This window comes from Triturus cristatus, chromosome 10, assembly GCF_964204655.1.
Source record: "Triturus cristatus chromosome 10, aTriCri1.1, whole genome shotgun sequence".
Taxonomy (NCBI): domain Eukaryota; kingdom Metazoa; phylum Chordata; class Amphibia; order Caudata; family Salamandridae; genus Triturus; species Triturus cristatus.
The window spans coordinates 833908816-833922116 of record NC_140593.1 but is presented as its reverse complement, the minus strand read 5'-3'; the positions used below and the strand labels follow the sequence as shown (position 1 = coordinate 833922116).

General features: G+C 50.7%; 1 protein-coding gene across 2 annotated transcripts in view; it reads left to right on the top strand.

Annotated features, from left to right (window-relative positions):
• The window catches only part of SLX4 (SLX4 structure-specific endonuclease subunit), a 432160-nt gene extending 419636 nt beyond the window's left edge, over positions 1-12524 (top strand). For both annotated transcript variants that reach the window (XR_014969527.1, XM_085628449.1), the window contains one exon: positions 11906-12524. The gene's annotated coding sequence lies outside the window, so the exon portion shown is untranslated. The remainder of the gene's footprint in view (positions 1-11905) is intronic.
• The last annotated feature ends 777 nt before the right edge of the window (positions 12525-13301 follow it).

Below are 13301 nucleotides of genomic sequence, written 5' to 3'. Positions count from 1 at the left end.
ACAGACCTTGGTCACAGACGCTTTGCTGCTCGGTTTGGGAGCCCACATGGATCACTTATGATACAGGGGCTATGGTCCTCGAGAGAACAGATGTATCATATCAACCTCCTGGAACTCCGAGCAGTACACCTAGCACTCAAGGCGTTTCACCCTTCATTCACGACCAACAACCTGTTTGTTCGAACTGACAATACAACCACCATGTACTACCTGAACAAGCAGGGGGGTACGAGGTCCAGAGCTTTGTCGCAAGAAGCACAATTGATTTAGTACTGGCTCATTGCCAGGAATCTAACTCTTGTTGCTGTGCATCTTCCAGGGTTACAGAATATCCACGCAGACGTGCTCAGCAGGGTTCTTGACAAAAACCATGAGTGGGTACTGAAAGAAGAAGTCGCGCGAAGTATTTTCAGTATGTGGGGCACACCTTCTATAGATCTGCTGTTCGCCACAGAGGAAAACAAAAGAATGCCACGACTTCGCCTCCAGATTTTACCATCCAAGGTCTCTAGGGAATGCCCTATGTATTGACTGGTCGAACAAATTTCTTTCCGCTCCCACCCCCCCTCCATACCATGTATACATACAGTCCTATAGAAACTGGCATCTACAACAGCCTAAATGATACTCATCGCCCCAGAACGGCTGAGACAGCTGTGGTTTCCAGGCATCCTTCACCGGTGTGACCATCCACATCTCAGACTGCCTTGCAGACCGGACCCTCTCGCGAAGTTCAGAGAACAACTACTACATCCCAGTCTTGTATCTTTGAGTTTGGCAGCATGGCTCCTGAGATAGTGCAGTATGGTCATCTACACCTGTCTCAGGACTGTATGGACATTCTACAGGAAGCAAAGCGACCATCTACACGAACAGCTTATGCTTTTAAATGGAGGCGATTTTGTATGTGGTGCTCTTCCAACCAATTTTATCCCACGTCTTCCCAGGATGACGTCCTTCTTCCTTATTTATTACACCTTGCCAAGTCTGGCCTTCAATACTCCCTAATCAGGGTCCACCTGTCTGCTCTCACGGCATACAGGAAAAGTCCTTCACAAATCTCTTTCTTCAGGATTCCAGTTATTAAAGATTTCCTAGAAGGGTTAAAGAAGGTCTTTCCTCCCATTAGTCGCCCTTCTCCTCTATGGGAGCTGGATGTAGTACTGTCTAGACTCATGCTTCCTCCCTTTGAACCCATTCACACAGCTTCATTACAGCAGCTCACATGGAAAACTGCTTTCCTGGTGGCCATTACGTCAGCGTGGAGAGTTAGTGAGATTCAGGCCCTTTGTACACATGAACCTTACACCGTATTTAATTCCTCTAAAGTAGTGTTGCGCACACATCCTAAGTTTCTCCCTAAAGTGGTCTCAGATTTCCACTATCGCTTTACCCACTTTCTTTCCAAACCCTTCGTAGGCAGCAGAGAGGGCTCTCCATTTGCTGGATGTTAAAAGGGTGTTAAAATTCTATTAAGATAAGACCAAGGCCATTCGTAATTCACAATAGTTATTTATCAATTACGGCCCAGTCCGCACAGGTTTACCTACTTCTAAACAGTCAATCTCTAGGTGGATTGTCTCTTGCATTCTCTGTTGCTATCAGCTAGCCAACAAATCTCTTTCTGGTAGGCCCAAAGCTCACTCTACCAGCGGCAAGGAAGCTACTGCTGCTGTAATGAGGAATATTCCTTTAGCGGATATTTGCAAGGCAGCTACATGGAGGTCAGTCCATACATTCACTAGGCACTACTGCCTGGACACAGATACTAGAGCGGCTGCGCAAGCAGGACAGGCATTCCTCAGAAATCTGTTTTCTTAACAGGGTTAATTTCTGGTATTTTCCTGTCTACTCCACCACCTTAGGGGAGATGAGCTTGCTATTCTATTCATCGCTTATGACTACATGGAAATCCCCTACGAGAAAAGGTATGGTTTCTTACCTGTAATTATAGTTCTCTTGTAGGGGTACTTCCATGATAGCGATAAGCAGCCCTATCTCCACCCCAATGGAGTGGACAAATAATCTCATGCTCCCTTAGTATCGGTTTAGTGTAGCCTTCAAATAGAACTGAGGTAACTGCCTCTGGCTGAGCATAATGGAATATTGGTGGTCTCTCTGCTCTTAAAGGCACAGCTTTCTTTTTCTTCACTTCTAATGGCAGCCTATAGGAATCATGACCCTGCACTTTTTCATATCTGTCTTATCATAGCAAAAAGGTTTGTGAAGGTTCTTTATCTGTGCCATTACAAAAAATAGATATTCTAAGAGCATATGTAATTACAGACTCTTCTTTTGCCATTCGAAGATGAAGAACTCTGACCACTATAGCCTACCTCTAGGCTGCATTATGACTTTCTTTTTTTTTTTTTTTTAAAAACCTTTATTAGCATTTCAACCAATAACAAGTATGGGCCTACAACCCCCCGGGGCCGGCCGCTAAGCAGTCAAAACAACAGAGATCCAATGTTGACACAGGCAGTACCTCGGGGAGCAGAATCTCCATGCTAATATATTCTCGGCCAGTGAATGGCGCAAGTAGGACACCAGGATTAAGAAGGCTTTCATTTTATAATAGGGAAAGACAAAAGGATCAGGTGCCAAGCAATTTCCCAGCAGCGAAGAATGGCAGGCAGAGTAACAAACGTAAACAATAAACGGCAATCTATCGAGTCAATGGCGTCAAAACAGGAAGTGCAGGATGTAGAGAAGTATCATGACCAGTTGCGCCTCCAGTCCCATGCCATAAAGCCCAGAAAACACCCCGGAAATTGTGGCACACATGAAAAGCAGTGATTCACAACAAAGGAGTTGTACCACGCTGATCCCAGAAAAGAAAAACAAAGAAGAATCAAAGAAGAAAAAGGAGGCCATGGAAAAAAAGGGTAAAGACTAAAGAATCCCCTTCCCCAACCCCCCACCCTGCACCTCTGCAGATGAGTACGGCCCCCCCCCCCCAGCAGTGTGCCTGTCGCCCTGGAACCAGACCCGAAATATAGAAGAACAGAGAAAAGGGAGTAAGAAAAGAACCCCACCAGACGGGGGGGTAGAGAGAATATTAATAAACTGGAGGAGGGCCTTCAAAACATGCCCCCGGCTTCTCCCTCCCGCACGGTAAGTTTTCCCCAAGGCAAACAGTAAGCAACACAAAATCGACCATGTCAAAGAAAGATGGGGAGCATTATGCACCAATTATACTAATAGCTATGTCATGAGAGCACGCAACCCCTGAGCCCGCCCGTCTACTAGATGACCACCCCTGAAGGATCAGCCTTATCCTTGACCACTCTTTGCAAGCCTGCCCATGCATACCCCTCGACCCAGCGCCATGTCCAATGTTACAAGGTAAAGGAGTGTCCAAAAACGACCGGGAAGCGACGCACACAGGTGGGGTGGAAGTCTCTGAGTACGAACATAGTCCGCATCATGGAGGGACGTCTTTCCCAGTGTTGCCCCAGGATCTGCACTGCACACAAGGTCCAGGAAGGCGGAATCAGCCAAAGTAGACAAGTGTTGCTTGAATTTTCCCTGGGTCGCCGGAGGCCGTGCACGGGACGAGGCCACCACCTCCCACTCAGGTCCAATACCTCCGGAACAGATCAGACCCACAGCCAACCGATCACACGGAAGCATACTGTCCGGAGTTTCCAGCTGTTCACTAATCTCAGGGGTGGCCGCGACATTGTCCTCCTGTGTGTAGTGTGGGAAGTCCCTGTGTACCTGAGGACAGGCAGGCCGCAACTGTCCCGACGCTGATGCCACACCATCGAGCTTACTCCCCAAGACCCCGATGCCATGAACCAAGGTGGAATGAAGGGCACCGAGAGCCTCGAGGAGGTCGCCGCACCCCAGCACAGCTCTCTGCGATCGCTTCGCCACACTCCCAAAAGTCACACACTCCCAATCCTGCTGTGACCCGGTGGACAGGATGGTAGGCTTCATCATAACAAGATGGCCGCCGGGTAGGCCCGACCCGTATTGGGACCGGGACCCAGGGACAAGCGCCTCAAGGTCCACGTCGCTGGAAACAGGGTTCCGGGGGCAGGCAAAAATTATCCGTTGTGTGGTCACGGGCAACAGTCGTCCCCACCACGGACCAGCGCCCGCGAAAGTCCGGGAGCAGCCCGCAAGAATCAGGGCGAGTTACGGGCGGCGTCCGGCCAGCTCACCGTCAGAGGCAGTGGCAATCACCGGAGAATCTCAGAATTGCCACCCCGGGCATGCATTCGGTCCGCTACGCTTAGCGGTAGGAACGACCACGGCGAAATGTAGGCCGAGGTGTGCACCGCTCCGGTGGTCCGACTCCACCCAGTCACCACAGGCCGCTGTTGTTGAACTGCCACCCGGCCGAGGCGTCCACTCGAGGTCCTGGCTCCAGGGCTGCACGGGCCGCAAATTTCAAAGGCACATTTCTCCGGCGGTACCGCCGCCAGAAACTTCGGAGTCACACGGTCGGTTGCCACTCTCATTCACAAATACGAGCGCGTAGCGCTGGCTGAGGATCTCATGCAGGATATCCGTGCGGGATGCGGAGGTTCACGGAGCCGGGAGTCTACGCTGCCGTCCCGGTCGCCATCTTGGCTCTCCTCCCATTATGACTTTCTTAAGTGACTTTTCAAGGCCTTCCCAAAGGAAGGCGAACTTCATTACTGAAGAACATATATTGGATAAAGTGCTCCAGGGTCCCCGCAGATGAGCGGGACTATTCATCGCTTATGACTATCATAGAAATACCCCTACGAGAGAGCTAGAATTACAGGTAAGAAACTATACCTTGTTAGTTTCTTCTTGAAAAGTGAAATCTCTCCAATGGAACACTAGGTTGTTCTGAGAATTTGACTCTGATTCTTGTAATCGCTTCTGAGTACTCTTAGATTCTCTGGATTGTCCAGATGTGGCAGCAGCTGGAGGCAAAGTATCAAAACCTTGCTGCCCTTCATTTCCCATAGGACTAAATAAAATAGCAGCCTTTCTTTTAAGTTCAAAGCCACCTGCTACAACTGCAATTAAATAGTTCTCATAAGAACTTAACCAAGAAATCCCCTTAATCAAAGGCTTGCCAGGAAGTTGAAGAAATGATTAGATCTGACTCAAATTGTTAGAAGCCATTGAAAACAGTTGTTTAAGATGCCACAATCCAATGAAGAGTTGATACAGATAATGACACTGTTCTGAGAAGTCAATAACTAATTCCAAGTTCACTTGAGCCAATTCATAGAAAAAGCTCTATAGTTTAAAGAAACGTTGCTGTAAACTTCAAATATCCAAAGTAATCTAGCAATGGCTATGAAATATGAGCATATTAGCTCATGAGCGTATTAGCACAATGTCGATAATTAAAGCAGCTACATATTTACTTGTAGGAAAGGCATGTACACTGAAGAAAATATATCAAGCGCATACAAGAGCGTGCTGGCAGCAGAGGCTCAGCCGTGTTCAGGAAGAAGCGGAGCACATGGAGCTGAAATGCGAAAGTGGGTGGAGCTGCTCTTGAAATAGCCCAAAAAAGCCTTGGGCCGTGTGGGCTCCATGAAGTACAGGAGAAGGATTCACTGGGTAACGGCTTTGTGAGTGAAATGATAACAATGATGGCATGGGTTATCCGGAGTACGATGTAGGCTCGATATCTCCAAAGTCTCAAATTTCTCGATAAATCTTCACCAAATCTTACATAGAGACTTCGGGCTCCAAACGCAAATAAGTACAGCATTTATTTCCTGCAGTCCAAGTTAATAAATAACGATCCCACACGCCTCTTGCATCAGACGCCCAGCAAAGACTGAGCAACCAATGCGGGAGAGCAGAGCGGGCCATAAAGCAGTGACTTAAAAGAAAACATAGCAACCAGAATGCATTTACTTTTGACAAGTGAGCTCATTACTGCAATGTTACAGCATGGGCGGATATTGTGGATTCCCTATAGTGCCAGTAGCCCCGCGTTCCCGTCCTGTATGCAGTATCAGGTAGTCACCTATTGCGCTGTGGTCCCTACACATCCTCCCCAGATGGGGGGCGGGGGGTCAGACGACTATAGCTCCAATACTGCAGTCGGCTTCTATTGCAGATTGTGATCCCTGTGAAGGTCTATGTACAGATCTTTTGCGATGCTGTCGCATTGGCGGTGCCTCCCAACTGCAGACTCATAATCTTGTTGGCGGCTCAAGTCACAGTCCGCCCTAGTCTCTGGGTCCCAGCACCATAGAGGCTATTTCTCTCGCCAGCCGATGACCACCGCCGTGATGAGGGCTTGCTCCAGAGCCAGGGCTCCCATGCCCGTCAGGCTCGAACGTTGTCAGAGCAAGGTATGAGCTGGGGATGTGGTGTCTCGAGTGTGTCTGCCGCCCGGAGTTGTGCCTCAGGCTCTCAGTGCAACTCTCTTCCCATGGCTTGTCGACTGCAGAGCACCAAGGCCAGTGGTGGTTTATAAGTTTCATACCCACAGCCAGTAGGGCGAAGGCTTCACCACCACACTGCACAATTCCGCAGCCCCCTCCTTCACTATCGCTGGGCCCAAAAGAGAGGCAGCCACTGCTTCTCATGACAGCACATCCCCTTCATTCCTCGAGTTCAGCCCTCTAATCCATCAAAGTGCTCGCAGTTATTGCTAGCAGGTACACTCCATTTGCTGTAAGTGCAGATTTGGCCAGGAAAATAATTTCAGGCACAGGATCATGCTGGATTACAAATGTGGTCTCAGGAGCCCAGGCTCAACACGTGCTTACAGCCATCTTGCCAGGCCATACCCCTGGTGATCTTATCTGATAGAGACTACTAGCCGTGGATTCCTTAACGTAGAATTATCCCCAGGCGTGAGACTGGACCTGGAAAATGTTCTTGTCCCAGCATCTCCGCGCGCCGGGGGCGGCACCACGCGACTCCGCCATGCCGTCTTCCACGGGCGTAACGTCCGCGAGGTCACATAAGCCCCACCTAGGCGCGCTGACGTCAGTTTCCGTCTTTTCTGCGTGGCAAGCGGATCCGAATCATGTCTCTGACCTGTTTTCAGGCCTTCTTTTCACGCTTTGCGTTTCCTTTTGGGAGCAGTGTGCGAATGCCTTTGGGCTTCAAGACGTGCTCGTCTTGCATAGGCCAGATGTCGGCGACGGACCCTCACCCCATTTGTATGTGGTGTTTGGATGAGCACCATGACTCCACGGACTGCGAGGCTTGTCAGCAGATGAAGCCAAAGTCCCGGCGGGAGCGCCGGATGAAACTCCTCGGCCCGCATGTCCAGGTCAGCGTCGTCACCGTGTCCGTCCCCCGCAGAAGGGTTCAAGAACTGCCGCTTCTGTCTCCGACATCGTCCCTCTCTGAGGCCGCAAGGGCGTCGCTCGCCCGTTGGTAAGTGTTGCAGCTTGTCCCCGAGGCCTGGTCCCTGCCCTGTGGGGGGGCGCGGGTTCTCCGTGGGTCGTGCGGCTTCGCGCGTCACCACCCTACCCGCCGTGGGGGCGACCAGAGCCCAAATGGAGGCCTATGCTATGGCCCTGCAGGCCTCCTTGGCTCCGCCTCCTCCTCGTCCTGGGACATCTGCGGATCGCTTGCCATGTGCGGGGCCTTCTGCGGAGTCGCCGGCAGCTCCGGCGCCGACAGGATCGGCTTCAGGTCTTGGAGATGGGGTGCAGCCCTACAGGATTCTCCTCTTCGGACCACGGTGCCTCTGCCTCACCGCAAACCCCCGTGGGGGTCCCTGTGGTGTCACGGGAAGTTGCCGGGACTCGTGGCTCGTCCTCAAATCCCCCTTGGTCCTCTGGGCAAGCGGCGGCCTTGTCCGAGGCCGAGCTGATGCCGCTCAGGTGCCACTGGCTGCCGGCCCTGGCGGCGCCGCAGGGGCTGGTTAGGGGCTGGGCGCGTCCCCGGGTCCCCCTCATCTCTCCACGCAAGCAGCTGTCTTGTCGGAGGTCGAGTCGGTGCCTTTTCGGCGCCGTTCTTTAGCCGCCCCGGCTCCGACCCTGCGCGTTCTCCTGCTGCGCAGGTCGTGGCGGAGGTCGTCTTGGCATCCCCTTCAGCACCGGTCAGCGTTGTGCAGGCGCCAGTGGCGGACTCCACGGCGCTGTGCCGGCATCGTGTCGTTGATTCGTCTTCGGAGGCCCCCTCTTCTCCAGAGGGTCAGCACATTTTTGTCTCTTTTTCCCCGGAGACGGGACGCCGCGTCGTTGCTTTTTTTCCTGGCGTCTTCCAAGGAGGGCTCTTCGCCGTCCCCGCGCCCACAGTCTTCACCAGAGGCGCCTCAGGTTCCCCACTCATCGGTCAACCTTCCCCCATTCCAAGCTTGGCTTTTTCTTCCTCCGGTTGGGCTGGGGGACGGCCGGCTTAGCTTACAGCCGTCGCCCACGGAGGAATTGCTCTCCCCACCGCATTGCCCTACGGAGGCGAGTGCTGCCTTCACCCGGGCTGTCTCCACGGCCGCGGGGATTTTGCGCATGGGCGACTCGGTTGCCCATTTCCCCGCGATTCATTTCCTTGAGGTTCTCCATCAGGGCTCTGGTGGACGGGAGCTGCTTCTTCCCTTCGAAGCTTCACTCCATAATTCTCTCTTGGGGGCCTGGGGGCATCCTGCCACGGGGGACCCGTTGCCCCAGCTACTCCTGCACCGCCACCGTCCTGCTCTGCTTGATACTGTCTGCCTTTCCTTCCACCCTTCTACCAGGGGCCCTCTTCTGCAGACTGTCTTTCCCTCCTTGCTATCGGTGTTATCTCCTCCGTCTTAGGAGGCCCGGTGGTTAGATTCATGGGGGCGTAACATCTTCGCCTTCTCCAGTGCTGCCTTGCTGGCGCTCAACGCGCTTTGTGTGTTGGCCAGAGCGACTTCCAGCTTGTGGGATTCTGCGGAGTCCCTTCTGTCTTGCGCTGATCTGCGGCACCATGTGTTGGATGGCCCGGAGCTGGCTGCGTTTATTCTTTGCTCAGCTCTGGATGTCTCTGAAGCGCTTGGTCTCACTATGGTTTCTTCGGTATCCCTCCGTTGCCATGCTTGGCTGAGGGATAGTGTTTTCGCTGAGAATGTTTGGGAGTGTCTGGTTGACCTCCCTTTCGATGGCGCTCTTTTGTTTCACGCCCCTGCGGATACTGCCATTCAGCGGTTCCTTGCGGGGCTTCTTCCTCCTCCTCCCCCTCAGTGAACCTGGATGTTGGTCCTCTGCTGTGTTCTGGGAGGTGTTCTCCCATTGTTTTCTGGGGTCCTGTATTCGGTAGCCCCGGTTGTGTGTTCTGTGTGGTTGGTGTGCCTTCAGGGTCCTTCGGTTGGCCCTTCGGTGCTGTTGGCTGCTGGTTAAGCCCCCCTTTTTTGACTTGTGGTTTTGGCTGTTGGTAAGCCTGTGTAGGTTCTGGGATTGGGCCTTTTGTGTCTTCTTTCTTGGCTGCTTGGCAAGCCATCTGCGGTTTTACCCGCAGGCCTTTCTGTTTCTCCTCTGCTGCGGAATTGTTTCCTAAGAGGTGTTTCCATGTTTTCTTAGGATATAGCATACCCTATGTGGGATACTTGTAGCTGTTACAAAGCTCTGTCATGTGCTGGCGAGGTGTGGTCACCCTTTTCGGGTTCCTTGCTCTCCTTGGCGTCACGGTATATCGCAGGTGCGGTCTCTTGACAATTGTCTTGGTGCAGCTTGTGTTGTGCCCAGGTCTGTCCTTCTCCAGGTTCGCTACTTCGCTAGACCAGTCTGGCTTGCTGTCTGCGGGGGGATGTTGTGGCGATTCCGCCTTTCTGTCCGGCGTTTCGGCCTGGTCCTCTGTCTGGTGTTCCAGAGGGACTGGCTTTCCTTGGCTTTCTGTGTTCTGGTTGTCGGCCTGGGCCCATCCTCTGTTTCTCTCTTTCTCTTCTGCCTGGTCCCACTTCTTTCGTGGGTCAGTGTGTGTTTCGGGACCGGCCCCTCCTTTAGGGTGTGCCCTGGCCTCTGCCTTCGGCTTGCGCCTGGCTTGTTCTGGTGCACTGCTCCATGGTGTTGCCTGCTGCTGGCTGCGCATGCCTGCTTGTTCTGGTCCACCGTCGTGGCCTTTGATGTGTTCCCTTGTGCCCCTGCCTCTGGTTCCGATGGGGCTTTGTGCATCTGTGCCTTTCCTCTTACGCCTGCGCTATTGGCGGTGGGGCCGTTCCTGCCTTGTCCGCTGCTTGCGGCCGAGGTGTGTTCGGCTGTTTCCTATCACTGTGTGTGCTGCTTACGGCGGGCCCTGCCTCCGGTTCTACCTCTTCTCCCTGGGGTTCGAGGTGGTTCTTTTGTTCCTTGAGGCCCTTCGGGCGCTGTCTGCCCCTGCGGGGTGTTGGGCGATTCTCCCTTAGTTGGGCTTGGGATCTCCTGGCCTTCCCTTCTAGTTCCTGTGACATGTCCCCTGCTGGGGCCTTGTGTCTCTCCTGCTGGGGAGGCTCTCTCGCAGGCCCTCCTCCCTTCTGTGTATAGCTAGGGTATCTATTCTACGTTAAGGAATCTGCGGCTAGTAGTCTCTGTCAGATGTATAAGTTACTTACCTCCGGTAACGATGTATCTGGTAGAGACAATTCTAGCCGCAGATTCCTTCACGACCAGCCCTTCCTCCCCGTTCTGCGAGGACCCTCAGCTTGGTTTTCTGCACTCGCCTCCCTCTGGGTGGCTTGTCTTCTGTGGGTGTCCTCTTCGCTTTCTTCCGGTCAGGCTGTCCGGTTCTGCTTGATTGTTCCATCCCCCTTTTTTCTTTTGATACAGGGATGGTTGGTTTCTGCGTGCCTTTGCTTCCCTCCAGCTGGTTTCTCTCCAGTGTAGGGACCTCCTTTTGCTCTTTTGTCCCTCTGTTTGTTTGGAGTTTCTGATCCCCTTGCGGTCTTCTGCGTTAGGGATTCTTTGCCTGTCCTTTGGCCTCCTGCTCCTTTCAGGGGATATGGCCCTCCTTGACAGTGTGGTTGGGGTGGATTGCTGTTGCTCTTCTGTTCCGGGCTTGTGGCCCTTCACTGTGTGGTTTGTGGTTGCAGCCTCTCTCTCTCGCTCGCTCTCTTTCTGTTCCGGCGCTTTCACATACTTGTGCCTCCAGGATGGCTGTCGCCTTGGCTTGCTCGGTTGCTCTGCTCTTTCCTTGCTATGGCCTCGCTGCTATGGCCTTCTGGTACTTAAATGCCAACTGGTGCTATCGCCTTGGATTTCACAATTGTTCCTCAAAGTGGTGCTCTGCTCTTTCCCTGCTATGGCTTCGCTGCTATAGCCTTCTGGTACCTTGGTGCCAGCTGGTGCTGTTCCTCACCCTTTGTTTCTCTCTGTTTTGTTTCTCTGATTTTTTCGCGCACTCTTCCCATGCTCTCCTCAGTTTTGTTGTGATGGCTCTGCGTTGTGGCACGGAAAAGTTCTCTGAAGCAAACTGACGTCAGAGCGCCGGGTTAGGGGTTATGTGACCTCGCAGACACACCCGCGAAAGAAGGCGGGGCGGAGTCGCGTGGTGCCGCCCCCTGGTGCGCAGAGATGCTGGGGATAATTCTACGTGAAGGAATCTGCGGCTAGAATCGTCTCTACCAGATACATCGTTACTGGAGGTAAGTAACTTGTACTTCTGGTTTCCATGAACATTCACACTTTCTTCGTTGTTGGACTCCGTGTCCATGTAGTGTTGTTTTTATCCCTTTTTCATCCATAGTATTGATCCACATGTCACTTTCTATTCCATGTCCATTCCTAGTGTCTGTTGCTGCTCACTTTGGAGTGTGCTGTGTTTCCTAGTCTGTACCTGTTGTTCCTGTCTGTTGTAGTAGCCTATAAATGGTTCTTCTTTGTCTGTGGTCACAATCTTCGCTTATAATAATCCTTAACTTGTATCACTCCATCTGCTACACTCAACTGTTTGCTTGTGATATGCTCATCTGTTTCTTTATTTGTGAAGGACATTATGTTAGTGCAGCTTAAATAAATGAGATTTTCACTTTTACCCTTTTTCTGCTTCTTTTAAATACCAGCTGTGATAGAAAATCGAAAATCTCCTCTGAAATCATGATGGCCGGATTGGAAGGCAAATGGAAGAGTTCAGCCCTATTTTCCACACAGGCTGGGTAAACTGGCGTTTTCTTCATAACTTAGGAGTAACTCCTGACTCTTAATGGCACCAGTCCATGTTCTGCGACTTCACATCCCAGAGTTTCCCTTGCGGTGGTGTTTTATTAAGACGATAAGATGAAATACGGACTCTATTCAAAGGGCACCATGTTCAATATCATGTGATGCTAATCTCCAGAGTCTGGTTATTCGGACGTTAAGGAATTGAAAGCATGGAAATAAATGATAAGGAAACCTCAGACCCTATTTGTGTATGATAATTTGCTTTCAGTGAAAGAAAAGAGGATAGCGGTGCTTTGTATCTGGCACGAAAATGAATGGCCATATGGATATTATTCTATATATGCTTAGAAGATTGTTAGCTTTGCAGTTTGAAGAATAATTTGACTACGATTGTTCACTTAAAAAAAGGTTTTATGAATGTGTCTACTAATGCGGTCTTTTATTGTTTTGGCCCTGAATTGCCCTGAGTTTTATGGTTAATGTTTAATATTATATTAAATAAAAAAAGTGTTCCTTTAATTTTTCCCACAATGATTTGTTATAAGGTTTATCCGAGTCTCTGCATTGCTGGATTTTTCTCAAATGTGTATGCTTGAATCATTTCCGACTGTCAGGCTGGAAGTCCCTGGTCATTTTAAAATAGCAATAAGCAGTCTTAAATGGACAGAGGCCTACAACTGTATTTCTTTAGTAGCACATCCAATTTATTTGAAACATCTAACTTCAACCAGTGAGGTGCACATGCTGAGTTATCTAAAGTCCCTGAATGCCACCTTCACTCACATATCTCCTCCAGTGAATCTTCTTTATAAAATAAGTCTTCAGCACTGAACAGTCCCACCTTCATGTCACCCTAGAGCACATTTTGTAAATCATATATGAATCAAAATTCTACACTTTTTTCCTGTGTAATATTTTTTAAAATAACCTTTAGAAGCGTACATTGGCCAATTTTTGAAACTTTTCTTTAAAAAAAGGTAACTATTTTTTAAAATACAGACAAAACCACTAAAAAAAACTCAGTGGCGTGAAAATCACTTTTGTAAACCTTTTTTAAAGGAGAGGTAGGAAAGAAAAGGAACGATGTAGCCATGCAGGCTGAAGTCTGACATGCTGGGAAGAAAATGGCTTTCCTTTAAGGTATAGTGCAAGTTCAGCATCCCATCATGTCCTGTAGGTGGCAGTTGAGTCTGAGTTCAACCTTTTCTAAGTTTTTTTTTCCCATTTGGAAGCATTTACAACCCTGACCAAAAGGCTTTCGCACCACGTCTCTTAAGGCAAGGAGTCAATTTTTTT